This window comes from Phasianus colchicus, chromosome 21 (assembly GCF_987193195.1).
Source record: "Phasianus colchicus chromosome 21, bPhaCol1.hap1.1, whole genome shotgun sequence".
Classification (NCBI taxonomy): domain Eukaryota; kingdom Metazoa; phylum Chordata; class Aves; order Galliformes; family Phasianidae; genus Phasianus; species Phasianus colchicus.
The window spans coordinates 5,563,577-5,578,911 of NC_143456.1; positions in this window are offsets into that span (position 1 = coordinate 5,563,577).

Sequence of the window (15,335 nt, forward strand, 5' to 3'; positions counted from 1 at the left end):
CCCTCTCCCCCCCATGGCTGAAGGATCCCTGCAGTTTCCCCCGGTCCCTTCTGCCTCGTGCACTGGGAGCAGTTCCCATAGGATTCGGAGATGCTGGCAGCGCAGCTGGGCAGGGATTTCCCTCATCCCGGTGGAGAAAATGGGACTTGGGGGAGCACGCTCAAGGAATGCACAGTGCCAACTGGAATGTTCAGGGACCCCAAAAGGAGAGCAGGGAGCCTCCATCCCAACACCCCATCTCCCCACCCCGTTCCCAGACCCCACCAGTGCATCTGCAGGAGGCGGTGCTGAGTTCGCAGCGTGGAAACCCCACCGTCTCCCGCTCCTTCCCCATCCCATTGGCACTGGTGTAGGGCTGGAGCTGCACAGACCGCACACCACTCCCACCGTCACACCCCCACGCTCTGCCCCCCGCATGCCTCCCATGTCCCCTCCCTCACATTTCCCATTCCCCCGCATGTGCTCCCATCCTTCCTCCTCCACCGCCATATATTTCCCCATCTCCCTCCACTAGGAAATATTGGCTGGCATGCTCATCCTGGAAGCCTCATTTATAGTGGAAGTGCGTAAGACATCTCCATTAATGCCAAAATAATTCACGGCAATTAATGGGGTTGACCTTGAGCAGTGACAGAAGCCAAAAATGCCCCTGCAAAGGGCCCAGTGGTGGCATTGGTCAGTGGCACTGTGGGGGGAGGACGGCCCTGGGGCAGCCCCCACAGCTTTGGGTGCTCTGGGAGGGGCTTTTTGGAAGGATAATATGCAGATATTCCTGGCTGGGGCCATGGAAGGTGAGCTCTGCCCCCAAACTCAGCACCCAGACCATGCCAGAAGGGCAGAGCATCATCTTCAGCATCTTCAAAACGTGGCCTCACCGCACCACTTGTTTTCATACAAATCCTGTGATTTATAACCCAATCTCCCAATTGCTTTGGAAAGGGGAGGGCTGACTCACGGGCTGTGATCCCTGGGGATGGAGAAGGGAAGCGGTGGCACAGCTGTGATTCATCCCTCCTTTACCCAGCACGGGCTGGTGGGGCACAACCTCAGTTTCCTCTCCCCAAAATGGAATGGGAACAAGGGGCAAGGTGTGCAGGAGCAGGCAGCTGTGATCCCCTGGCTCAGACTGGAGGATGCATCACATCAGTGGACATCGCATCCCCAATGGTTTCCAGACAGAGGACCATGCTCCCAATCCCAAACCCATCAGTAGCAAACCCTAAGTAAAGGCATTTCTGAAAGCACCCATTCGGGACAGCCCAGCTCTCCCTCTTAATCCCCATCAGCGTTTCACCTGCTGATAATCCCAGGGCAGCACTAATCGCTGGGATAACAGTGGCTGCCCGACACTAATCTGGCCCTAATCCCTGTGGGAGAGGCAGAGGTGTTGCACGGGGTCAGTAGTGGGCACGGGGCTGGCAGCCCACCCTTCTTTTGGGGGCTGTGAGAGAAAAGCAAAGGAGCAGAGCAGGGGTGTGCGCTTAGGGGACACCGTGGGGTGTCCATAATCTGACCCTAAAGAGCCTCCAAATCTATATAGTGCCCATAAACAGAAAAATAGTAGAGTGAAACAAGCTCAGTGGGCACCCCAGGAAGATGATGCCCTCCCATTTACCAAAGATTTGCAGTAAGGGTTAATGCAGAGAAGTTCCTCACCCCAAAGAAGCTCCGAAGTGGCCGTAGCCCCATAACTAATTCTGCACGGGTGTGGAATGGATGAGCCTGATTAAAAATATATATCAATTCCCTCCCCTTCATCGCAGCGCCCGAAATACATTTATATCATCCAGCTTTCCTTATATAGTTCTGATAACGACATAAATATAGAAATCCCGTAATTGCCATAAATTCATTTTATGTTATTATTTCTAAAGGAAAAAAAAAAATCCTTTTATTGTAACTCATTGTCCAGCTGCTTTCCTCAGGGGGTTGGTGTCACTGCAGTGGTTCCTTGCGTGTGCCCATGGTTCTGTCCTGCTCTTCATCCCACATCCTGGTGAGCCTTGACTTGGTCATCTCGGACATCTTCTCCAGCCTCAATGATTCTATGGTTTAGTGGGCACAGAATCATAGAATCATAGCAGTACTACCAAGGTTGGAAATGGGATGGTGGTGATGGGTTGATGGCTGATGATCTTAGAGGTCTTTTCCAACCTTACTGGTTCTGTGGTACTATGATCTCACTTGAATCAAGCACAGGGTATGAGGTTCCTCCGGGCTTCGTGCACGAAGGGTTGGGGACAGGGGAAAGAGGCTGCTGGGTGCTGGCATCACACAGAATCACCGAATCATTCAGGTTGGAAAAGGCCTCTCAGATCCCCAAGTCCAACCCTAGCCCACCCCACCATGCCCACTGACCACATCCATCAGTGCCACATCTCCATGGTTCTGGAACACCTGCAGGGATGGTGACCCCACCAACTCCCTGTGCAGTCTGTGCTGCTGCAGCACCACTCTTTGGGAGAATAAATTGTTCCCAACATCCAACCTGAACCTCCCCTCGTGCAACAGACACAAAGGCCACCCATCTCAGGAGGTCCGGAGCCCCATGGCCAACAATTGATTTGGCTTCAGGCACCCCAAACATCGTAACAATGCATTAGGTATCAAATGCAATATTTATAATATTAAAATGAATATTTTAATAGCTTACAAATGTAATGGGAGGGCGAATCAAAGCGGTAGCACCAAGCCATTTCGGTCTGGTGAGATAAAAATGTTTCATTTCAGTTTTACTGTTTGGATTCGTCTTTGCCTCAACTTTTACGTTCTGTTAAAATATTAATTTTGGACTATATCATAGGCCTTTAATATTTTAGCTGATGTAACAAGTCAGCATTACCAACGTTGCTGGGGCTCCACGTGGGGGAAGGAAACAGCCCCACGAGCTGAAAACCCCACCGAGCAACTGCTGCAAAAAGGCATCATCTCAATAGGCCAGCACTGATTTATTCCCCTTCCCTTCCAAAAATCATTACTCGGTGGGGCAATTTCAGCACGGGCAAGCCACCAGCATATGGTTCAGTGCCATTTATCCATACAGGCAGCTCAGCATCTGCACAGAAAACCCCCGACTGCCGCATTTCCCCAGCGCCGGGGATACACGCACCTAATTATGGCAGCGACAGAGGAGGGGGTGGTTATCTTGGCAGCCGGGAAGGACAGCAATAGCATTTCTTTTCTTTCCTTGCTGTTTGCTTTTTTAGTTGTTTTCTTTCCCTTGAAGACAACAGCCCTCCCCCCCCCCATGCAGATTCGGGGGAGTATTTGGCCACGGTGAGCTACAAAGCGGCTCTTTATTAAATGGGGAGGTTGGTGGCCCTGCATGTGGCAGGGGGTTGGAGATTCATGATCCTTGAGGTCCTTTCCAACCCTGGCCATTCTGTGATTCCGTGATCTGTGATCCTCCCAGATGAGCGCAGTGATGCTGAGTACAGGGACACATCTCTGGTTGAGGATCAGTCTGTGTTTGGGGTCGTTTTGTTGTCGTTTTGGAGAGGGAAATGGGATTCACCTCACCTAAATCAAATAACAAATCTTCAGTGAATGAGAGGAGAGATAAGAATCAGCAGATGCCAGAAAATCAAAGGCAACACATTCTGCCTTAAGCAAAAGGAAGTTTTGCATCCAGATTTTAGTGATAGCTGCATCCTGACCTGCTGAACACCAAAGCTTCATCCTTTGGCCCCAGTGGGGCCAGGTGGACGTGATGCCCAGGAGATGTTCCTACAGCCCCTGTGAATGTGTTCTCTCTCTCTGGCCCAAATAGGAGCCATTCATCATCTCCAAATGGCTCAAAAGTCACTAGCATTTATTCCTACACCTTGCACCCATCTGTTTCTAGATCTTTCAGCCATTTATTCCCAGACTTGAGCTGGAGGATTCAAGATGGGTGTCTTCAACCACCAGAGGGACCTGCTTCTGGGGGAACCTCCACACACCCAGACCCCTTCACCACCCATACACATGTGTACTATAGAAACTACCTTCAGCATCCCTTCTTTTCCAGCTCCATTCCCTATGTTATCCGTGGATATGGTCCTGTGCAGGGTGCTGGAGGGTGCATGGTCGTGAGGATGGGACAGGTGGACACGTCCCTGCACTCCAGCATGGGGACACCAACCCGTCACAGCCGGCATTTCCACCACTCCCCCTCCCTCCTTCCCTGCCTCTCTGGCCAAGTAGGAAAGACAGACAGCAAAAAGCACTTAAGAGGAGAAGAAAAGCCCATTTGCTCTGCTTTCCCAGTAGCCCCCTCGTTGGCTCAGCTCAGGCAGTTCAATTTTCTGGAGGCTTTCAGGCCTCCCCCAGTCCCTAATCAGATAAGGGCTGTGTGGGGGAGGACACAGGGACGCCCTTGGCAGAGCTGTGGGGATGAGCTCATGGCCCAGCAGCTCCTACCTGCCCCCAAAAGCTCTGAGCACCCATCCTCACCAATCCTGCCTGGGTAGCATCTCTCCATGAGCCCCAAACCCAAAAGACAGGTGAGCCCTATGCTGCTTGTCCCTGCTTATACCCCATGGAGTATCATTGGAGTCTCTCTCTCCTCCATCTCCATAACCCCATTTGGATTTATCAGCTGGACCCCACTTGGGGCAATCCATGGGCTACAGAGATCTTGGGTTGGAGCTGAATTAATTTGCAGGCTGAGGGGTGGGACATGGGAATATCAGGGTGCCCCAAGAGTTGCTCAATTCTGTGTACCCAACTATATGTGCAACATTGGAATGGTTTGGCCATCGTAGAATGGATCCTCACACTCCACTCTTTACCTCCCCCCATCCAATTTCCCCTCCCTCCTCACAGCTCCATGACCTTTCTGGGTGAGAACCCCACAGCAACAGCTCAGCATCCCCCTCTGCCACCTGCACCGCAGGGATGGGGCCAGCTGGGCAGCGAGGGGCCAGGCATTGCAGGGCCTCCCTTTCCCCTTGGCTGGACCTGTCACAGCTGTGCTCATCGGGGATGGGAGAAGAGCTGAGTCTGGCTCAGCATCCACAGCCTGGCTTTGTGTTATGGACACCATAGTGCTGAGCTTGTTGCTAGTGTGGTTCCATGGCCATTGTCTCTCATGGGGTAGCACTTGGGCTGGAAAGGATTTGGCAAATTCAGAGGAGGGAAAAGTGGTTAAATTGATCTTATCTTATTCTATTTCCCCACAGAACAGCTTCACCACTCCCCCATCAGACCAATGCCACCCACTCCAAAGCCCCCCCAGCAAAGGGTGTCCACAGCCAAGCTGGTGACCACTGTCCAAAGTGCTGTCTGTTCATGGATACCCCCACAAACGGGCATGTTAATGCTGCTAATTGCAAGCAGTGAGGATCCAATGCAACCTTGGGGTGGGCATCGCAGCCCAGTTCTCCCTTCAGACCCACAGCCCCAGTGCCTGCCCAGCTTGCACCTCCATTGGGATAACAATGGAGCAGCTGCTGATGCATCGATGGCCATCCTGCTAATGGCCAGGCGTTTGTCCCGGGGGTGTGTGGCCCCATCTGGAGCCCAAACCCATTGAAGCCCTTTGCTCTGTGCCATTAGCAGCTCCCACTGGGATGTGGGCTGCTGCCCCCCGCTCTGCTTCTGCTGCATGTCCCAACTCACCCCAGGGGAAAAGAAAACCCTATAAGACCACTTAGGACCATGCATTTTTCAGAAGGGTATTTAGTAGCATTAGAGGAGAACATTTCCCCATCTGCTGTAGCACAAAGTGGATTAACCCCTTCAGCAGCCCTGGGGGGATCAGATTTTGGAGAAGGGAGGGAAAGTTGGGGTCTATTGGAAAAGAGGCTCTTCAACTGCTCAGTGGGGCTGGAGTAAAAATAATCACAGAATCACAGAATTGTAGGGGTTGGAAGGGACCTCCAAAGATCATCGAGTCCAACTCCCCTGCCAAAGCAGGTTCCCTAAACCAGGTAAAAAAATTAATGATAGCGCTGGGTTAAACAGAGCCTCTGCCCAATAAGCAGCAGCCATTGAAAAGAATACAAAACCACCAGAAAACCGGAGCATGGAAGGGAAGGATGGGAAATTATTGGGAGAAATGAGGGATTTTCTATGGGGATACATTGTGGGCTGTCTCTTGGGAGCCAGTGGAGAAAACCTGGCCATTTCATGGAGAAAAAAAAGTAGTGTTTAAGACTTCTGGCACTGATTTCTTTTAGATCTCAGTGGTTTTTGGACAGAACTCTTGTGACCTTGAGGGTATCTGGCCAAAGATGATTCAGGATTTGGCTAAAAGGTGTCCACATCCCAGTTAAAGCCCCCAGTGTCTCCAGTGCTCCAGTGATGGATCTAATATATCCTCCCCACAAATAGGGCTGGACATGGGGCTGGTCTGCAGCAGGAGGGAAAAAATCACCACCAGGAACAAATTTTTGCGGCTAATTTGGAGTCTTGATGGGTTCCTCCATCCACACAGGGATGAACTCGATCAATGTCCCTATCACCACTGGCTCCTACGTGTGTAATGCATCCAGTACATTCCACCTCCTCCCCTTGGTGATCCTTATTTCTCCCCATCCTGGGAAGCACCCAGGGAACCCCCACGGTGTGGGGCACAGCAAATCTTGCTGAATGAACGAGGCAGCAAGGAAAATAGAAGTGTGCAAAGGCCACGCAAGGGAAAGCAGCAGGTTTCTGCTTGGCTGGGCAGCAAGGGGGTCCATGCTGTACCAACAGCATCCCTTTGTAGCAGTGACATTGAAGAGAGTTGGAAAAAAAAAAAAAAAAAATCCATTTTCTTCACCCAAAATGGAAAAGGAAAGAAAAAAAAAAAAAGATATTTGCAGCATTGAAATATTTATGTTCCCACTCCGAAAGGCAGCAAGAGGCTCCGCTGCGGCTCCATGCAGGTGCTGAGCACCAGGAGGGTCCCCAGAGCCCTTCTCATGGAGGGACACAGGTGTGGGCAGCCCCAGGGCTGGGAACGAGAGGCAGAGCCCACCCTGGTAGGGTCATTCCCCAGAGATAGTGGGGCTGTGAGCACCTGCACAGCTCCATCCATTCGTGATTTTAATTAATTCTCATCCTGGTTAATTAGGATGCCACCCCCTTGTAGCGATGTGCGTCTGGGCTGCGGCTGAGCCCAAAGCAGGGGGATCTCACAAGCAGTGCACAGCAGTGACTGAAGATGGCTCTGGATAAACCCTGACAAAAATCCTTCCCAGCCTCACAAAGGACCTTCCCAGACCCACACATCCCCGTCCTCCTTATGGGCTGCAGAACCCCACTGGGACCTGCACACCTTAACTGGGTGAGGAGTCAACAGCGCTTCAAAACCACATTTGTGCAGCTGATGGTGACGAGAGGGTGGAAAGAAAGGAGTAGGGGGTTTCCTGACCTTTTCGCTCCCCTTTTGAGCATCTTTCACCCCAAAAAAGTGTAGGGTCGTGGAGCCGAAGCGAGCACAGCCCCAAACCTACTGAACCCTGGCATGGCATTTGGAGCACTAAATAGCAGTATTGCAATGAGAATCTGCCTCCAGTACTGCCAGGCTGATGGGATCTGGGCACGAGCCCCTCACTGCTGACCCCCCCGGTGTCTGTCTGCCTGCTCTCCGGGCAGCACTCCGGCGCCGGAGTTATCAGCACGGCCGCAAGCCAGATCTGCTGAGCGTGAGTGCCATCCCAGGAGCCAGCCAGCTATTTTTAATGCCACTAAAAAGCAGGCAATTTTTCACTTAAGCCTCCATCCCGGACTCCCATTTACCCGGACTGGAAGTGAGCTCTGACAGCCCCCAGCACAGCGGTGCTGCCATCCCATGTGTGCAACCCCAAAACTGGGTAGCAAAGGGGACTGCTGTGCTCAGGATCTCCAGCAGCAGGGCAGTCCCTGTCCTTGGGGCTGGGAGAGGAGCCTGCCCTGTTCCTTTCCCCTTTTTCTTTTTCCCTTTTTCCTTTTCCCTTTTTCTTTTTCCCTTTTTCCTTTTCCCTTTTCTCTTTTCCTTATTCTTTATTCTTTGCTCCTCATCTACTTCATCCTTTCTTCTTTATTCCTTATCCTTTATTCCTCATTCCTTATTCTTATGCTTCACTCTTACTCAACGTTCCTTATTTTCTCTCTCCTCATTTCCTTATTCCTTATGCTTTATCCTTATTCCCTAGTCCTATTTTTCATGCCTCATTCTTATCCATTATTGCTTATCCTTATGCTCTAATACTATTCCTTACACCTTATTTCCTTATTTCCTTTCCCTTTGACTGATACTTTCTGCCATTTTAAAGGCAGAAAGACCCTTATTCCTTATTCCTTGCTCCCTATTTTTCCACTTTTTTTCTTATTCCTCATCTATTTATTTACTTACCTCACTCCTTTTTTTGACCTCCATTATTCTGCACGTGAGGAATTCAGCCCATTTTGGAGGCTGGGATTATCCTGGGTGCCCTGTTTAAGCCGGATGGGAGCATTCCCTATAAAAACCTCATGGGGTGGTCACATCAAGGAGAGGGAACACAGTCCCCAGGGCTGACCCATAGCAGGAAGACCCAGGGTTTTCTTTCCCCTGCGCACCCATAGGATGCTGCCGCCACTTTGCGTCTCAGCATCTCCTGATATTTCTGCATCTCCTGATGTTTCAGCACTTTCTGCTCTTTCAGGATTGAGCAGTGCTTCCTGGCAGCCCCAGGCCCTGCTCTTGGTGTGGGATGGCTGCAGGGCTGCCCACGGGGAGGCACGGGCAGAGAGAGCATTAAGAGGAAAAGCAGCGAGTGCATTAACGCAGCGTCCAGACCCCATCACACCAATGGCCTGCGGGGTTCATAGGTTTTCATAACACAGATTAAATACAGTGACAAGGGTTTTGTTGTTTTTTTTTTTCCCCCCTGTGCTGGAAAATGAAGGCTTGGAAATAAAAAAGGCGGAGATCCACCACCCCAGTGCCTCACACTGCCTCATCTCCTGATGCTGTGCCCCAGGCTGGGAGCCCATTGTTTCCACTTCTCAGTGTCAGAACAGGAAGGAATAAACTTCCCCCAACCTCGATATGTAGAACCAAGTGATTTTTTCCTAGAATGAGATTTTCCCTTTGCACGCTTCCCTGCTGAAGGATGGGCAATAGGCACAGCACTGCAGCTGGGGGCACTGATCTGCATTTTGCTGGGGGGAGAGAATCCCTTCTTCCTCCAAACATGAAACTGTGTGTCTGGGAGCAGGAAGCTTGCAAGATTGGCTTGTCCCAATGATCCCCCCCAAAGCCACATTATTCTGCACCTACAACATCAGAGCCAAGTCTACCTTCCTTCCACCTGCCACCAATTTGGAGAGCAGCAGTTTCCAACTGCCCCAAAGCAAATCTCCTCTCTTCTCTAAGGCTTCCATGTGCAGGTGGTCAATTCCATTTCCCATCTCTCAAGGATGCAGAGTGCCTTCAAACCCCATTGCTCTTCACAGCAGCCCTCGTGCCCAAAGGACAGTGCACTTGGATGGTTCCTCTAGCACTACAATCTCCATAATGAATAGGATTTGGGGTGTGGGTTGGGTTTCCCAGTAAACACATTCACCCTTTGAGTCCCATGGCCCCTTGTCCCATGTCACCCAGTGGGGGCCAACGGCTCTGGTTAATGGGGAGTGCTGAAAAAGAAATCAAGTTGGGAATTAAGCACAAAAACCCATCCCTACGGAATGACAAACAGCATCAGATAGCAGCACAGCCCGTTCAGGTGGGCTGATGGGAGATAAGGAGCGGGTGCTGTCACAAGCAGAAAGCTCTCCAGGAGGAATATTAAACCTCACCGCAGAAGGTTTGGAGGTTTATCAGCATCTTTTGATGGTAATAGATTTCTGTAATAACCTGACTTTATTACTGGAAACAATGCGAGAATGCAAAGTACCTTTGTGGAGTGTTGGAAGCATTTCCCAAATTTCAGGGCTTGAGTAAATCCTGTTGCAGCCCCATAACCTCCCCTCAGACCTGAGCTGACACTCCTGCCCTCGCCAGCCATAAATATGGCAATGAATATAGGCTGACAAATAATTTAATTCCATTTCCTCTTGACCGAATCACTTTCAGTAAACAGGTTACATGCTTGACAGGTAATATTTGTACATATTTGGTGAGGAAAAACACGGCACTGGTGTTAAAGCTGTGCCTGGCTTTCATCCTCCAGTCCATAGCAGTCAGCTTAGGGGGAAAAGAGGAGCAGGGGTCTGGAACAGAGGGGGAAAGGGTGCTCTGGAAGGTCATGAAGCAGCAGATTCTCTTCATTTTGACCCTAATCTGCTGGGGAAGGTGCCACAAGGGAGGTCCCCAAGGGATGCTTCATCCCACAGCATCCTCACACCTTCCTCTTCCTCCTCCTTTATGGGGCTCCTCTGCATCTGTTCTTTGCCCAGAGAGGCTGGGGGGGATTTAGGAGAAGAGCTGAAAGCAAACTGCCTTCTGGGAGCACTGAGCCAAGCTCTGAGCCATCCCTATGGGGTTATTTCCTGAATTTTTGACCAAACCCACCGGATCTCAACCTTGAATCGGTGTCTCATTTCCCTCCGCCAACCCAAAACCACAGTTTTGCTTCTAAACAAAACCAAGTGCTGTTGTTCCCCACCACCAAAACCAAAGCTGGCAGCACCCCACAGCACCCCAAATCCCTGCCCCGAGCCCGGCTCCCACAAACCAGCATTGCACACATCATACTGAATTATTCCACTGCCTTTTCTGCGAATTGCCAGTAAAGATTTCCTGATTGTATCCACTTGCTGTCTGGGGGTTTCCAACCCCATGGGAGAAAAAAGGAAGGGGAAAAAGGTAAAGCTGTGCCTCGTTGTGCAGATCCATCTGTTTCCCAGCTTATAAACATCATTACGCAGATACCCATCTGAGCACCAATACCTGCCCGTCACCTGCACGCGTGGCACAGCACTGCTGTGTCTCCTGCAGATAACGCTGCTATTAAATGTTCTCCTCTCCCCCAGATTTCTGGGCCCTGAAGTCAGATCTGGAGATGTCAAAAAAAAGAAAAAAAAAGAAAAAAAAAATTGACAAACTTGCTAGAGTTCTGCCAAGTGGTTCATCAAAGAAAATAAAAGCAGAGGAAATGGGAATGCTTTGGGTTTTGCATCACAGACAGATGCTCTGCCTTGCAATCACTTTTTCTCTTTGAAGGAACCTTTGGGGATGCTGGAAATACCCTGGAATCCATGCATCCCCCTCCAAAGGGTTTTCTTTCAGCCCCCCAAAACTTATCATTTAATTAAATCCAAACCCACACGCTTTGATTAGAGCCCAAGACAGATGCATCTCTTTTTTTTTTCAAGCACTCTTATTAACAAAAAAACCCAAAGGCCATGGGGGTGGGTGTTTCCTGCTGGGTTCTAGGGCAAGCAGAGATGAAGCAGCAGCAGGGATCCATGCAGTACCCAAATGGAGAGTGCCTCCAGCATGGGGATGGGATGGGGATGGGATGGGATGGGATGGGATGGGGTGGGATGGGGATGGGGATGGAAGAGGAATGTGGGATCCAGCATCTATCTTCTCCCAGGGCAGCTCTAGCTCACATATTCAGCTCTTTCCACTCAGTGCAATCCTCTTAATACTTTTTGTGTTGCACTAAGATTTGATTATTAATTTCTCATACCAGGAACAGCCGAAAATAGTGGCCAGGACACAAACATAAGCTTCACAGCTTCTTCTGACCTCAGCTCCTTTTTTTTTCCTATAGAGATGATATTTTTTTTCTTGGCTCATTTCAAGCCCGAGTTCCCCAGACGCTCGGCCCCAGATGCTCCCTGACATCTGCTAAAATCCTTCACAGTGCTGCAGAAGCCAAAAGAGGCTGGGAGCATCCGGAGCCACACACAGGGCCATTTTGGGGCTGCAGTGGGGCCAGGAGGGTGTTCTCCTCCTTGCACTGTGCTCCCTGTGGGATGGGGCAACGCTCAGAGCAGGGCATCCTCCACCTGAGTTTTCCATCCAGTGTAGGAAATGCACTTTAGGGTCCAGCCAAAATGGACTCAGTGCTCTCCATGTGCCTTAGCAGCATGGTCCATGCAGCGGTGTGAGGCTGCAGGAGCCTCTCCAATTGTGCTCCTGGATGGAAAGATGCAGATGGAACCAATGCAGCCCAAAATTACAGGGCAATGTGCACCAGCTCTGCTGCCTTCCCCTCTTCCCTTCCCTTCCCTTCCCTTCCCTTCCCTTCCCTTCCCTTCCCTTCCCTTCCCTTCCCTTCCCTTCCCTTCCCTTCCCTTCCCTTCCCTTCCCATCCTGCTAATTTCAATTGCGAAAAAACTCCATCTGGGTAAAATATAAAGCCAGCTTTTTTTTTTTCTTTCTTTCTTTTTTTTTGCATATTGAGAGTGTAGTGGATGTAAACCGTGTTATCTGGATGGCTTGCTGGCTTAGCACAGCCTCCGTTTTACCATACTAATGACTTTTTACACTCCAGGTAAAATCAGAACAAGACAAGAAGGTTTTAGAAAGCTCGTTCTGACAAATTCCTCACTGTAATTACTGGAGCAGAAAGAACTCATCAGCAGTACATGCCGTTGCTCCGGGCGCTAAAAGTCTCGAGTGGTGAATGGCCCAGATACGGCAGCCAGGCAGGTTCCCACGTAGACTGATGGCAGCATCCCGTGCTGCACGAGAAGTGATTTTATAGCCGAGTGCCTGCATCGTCCTCATCCTCCCAGGGCAAAGCGGGTGCTGGCATCATTGCTGGGCTCTGAGGTTGGCAGGTCCTGCAGTGGAGTGGGAGATGGCTTCACACTGCTGGGGAGGGGATGGAGCGTGGGATGAGGGATGCTGTCAGCTTCCAGCTGCAGGTGGGAAACAGCTTTGTGTGTAGCAGCGTTCACAGCTCAAGAGATGCTCAAGGACCGTGGAAGGCATGAAACCCAGATTAAAGTCATTGGGATGTGTCACTGCTGCTTGGAATCCAGCAGGATGGAGCATGGGGACTGGCAATAGGACAGAAAGCGACAGTGCGGTCCAATCCCAGATCAATTCCAAAACTTGATCCAGAGCAAATGCACTGGGACTGAACCCTCTCACAGCTTGCACGAGGAGCCACTGGATGAAGAAGGAGCTGGGAAGTGTGTCTGAATCATCTGGGTACTGTCCCACAGCAGGCAGGGAACCACTCTCTCCAGAATTTGTTGGCACTTTCCAGTCCCCATTCAACCAAGGACACTCCATAGAGGGAAACAACTCCCAGGTGTGAAAGGGGGGTCCCAAAGCCCAGGGCTGAGCTGTGCTGGCTGTTCAATTCCTGCTACACTCCCAGGGATGGCCAAGGTAAGTCAGTGGTTTGCAGGAGGGATGTGATTAAGCATCCCCATCCTCACCCCTGTCCCACAATGGCCAAGGATGAAGGAAAGGAAAAGCAGAGGGAGGGGACATCACACTGCCACACCTTGTCACTGTCACCAGGACAGGATGGAGACCCCGGTGTGCTCTCCCAGCACAGTGATGGTTGACAAATCCTCAATCTTCATTCTTTCCTATAGTTTTGGGACAGTTTCTCTCCTTGCTTTTCCAATCCTCCACCTTACTGTGTCCTGGACAGGCTTCAAGGAAGGGCCATGCTTGGGACTGCTGCAGCTCTGAGCCTTTTCTTCCTATTTGGGGCTTCTTTTCCTTTCCCCATGGAGACTGCATCATGAGTTCCATACCAAACCCAGTGGTGCCGTGCCCCCACTGCACAGCACAGGGCTGGTGCACGCAGGGGATGGGTATCCTTGCTCTTAATCTCTCTCTATCTCCTAATTAAATATTGATGGTAGTTAAATATTCATAGAACATTTTGGCTCAGAGTTTTTATCTGTCTTCAGGCATACGTGAGGTCTTTGATGTGTTATTTTTCTGGTCACCCAGGGTCCCAGAAGCCTCCAGACTTGTCAACACTCTTTTGAGGATTTTTTTCCCTTTTTCCACATGTGATGGGTAAAGAGTTTCATTTTTGATCCCCTGCTTCCTTTTACACCATATTCTCTTTCATATTCTTTTTCCCAGTGTGGAGCAGCTCGTGCACCCCCACACCCAGCATTTCCCATTGATGTTGAGCAGAGCCATATGTGCCCAGTTGGATCTCATATTCCTTGTTGATAGCGATGCCATGGGACACAGGGATGGGGCTGATGTCCTTACACCTCCTCCATCCCATAAAATACCCCAAATGATTCCATGAGGGATGGCGAGCTCCACCTTACCCCCAAAATTAAGGCCACAAAGCCACAGGACTGGATGAGACCTACTCTGAGCATCCCATCTCCCCCAGGCCCCAAAGCCCTCGGTGGTCCCCTCCAACTGGGTGTCACCCCTGAGCCCCAGCAGCACCCACAGAGGATGACGGGTGGAGGGCAGCACCGTTCCTTGAGCAGCACTGACATCTTGTGCCAAAGGGAGGAAAAACAGCAGTTGAGGCTCAGGGAGGTGATTTCCAGCCCGGCAGGACATTTTCTCCCAAGGCCAGCACGGGCAGAAGGAAACTGTAAAACGATAACAATTTAGATGAAAAAAAAAAAAAAAAAAAAAAAGCTTCCCACTGCTTGTCTCCATCAGTAGTGCTGCGTCCAGCACAACAATCCTTGGCTTTCACTCTCCTCTGTGCAGCCACAACGTGTCCAGCTGAAGGAGCAGAGGAGAGGAAGGTTTTTCCCACAGCCTTCCCAGAAAACACTTGCAGAAGCACTTCAGGGAAATTTCCCATAGCGATGATCTCCTGCAGAAGGGCAGTGCTGCGCAGAGAGCAACCTGCCTGAGTTCCCCATCAACACCATTTTTTGTTCCCCACTGATGTCATTCTCTGTTCCCTATTGATGCTGTTCTCTGTTCCTTATTGATGCCATTCCTTGTTCCCTATCAATTCCATCCCCCTGCTCTCCATCACTTTCATTCCCTGCTCCCCACTGATGTTGTTCTCTGCCCCCATCACCACCAACCTTGGCTCCTGCGTCTGGAGAAAATCCAGCCCAGAGAAAAAGCATTGAGATTTCTGGCTGACACCACAGGCGCTGCAATGCTGGAGGCACACAGAGAGCCCACCAAGGCCCCAGGGTGAAATTTTGGACTAACTTTAACCCCAGTTTCCCACTGCAGAGGATTTCATGAGCATCTTATTTTATCTTTTTGTTTTTTTCCACCAATTAATGCTGCCTCTTGGCTCTCAGGCTGCTGGGAAATGATGTGCGTGCAGCCTGCAGGCTCAGAAGTCAGAGTGCAGATAAGGAGGCAGGGAGTGTCTTTGGGTTTGGTTTTGAAAGGCCAAAGTTAGAGAGTGGGAAGATGACACTCAGTTCGAACAGCCCAGCCCTGATTGTTATCTCCAGCAGAGGAGTTTGGTGTGAAATCAGCTTTCAGCCATGATGCCGGGGACCAAAGGACACAGAAATGAGTCACCAATACA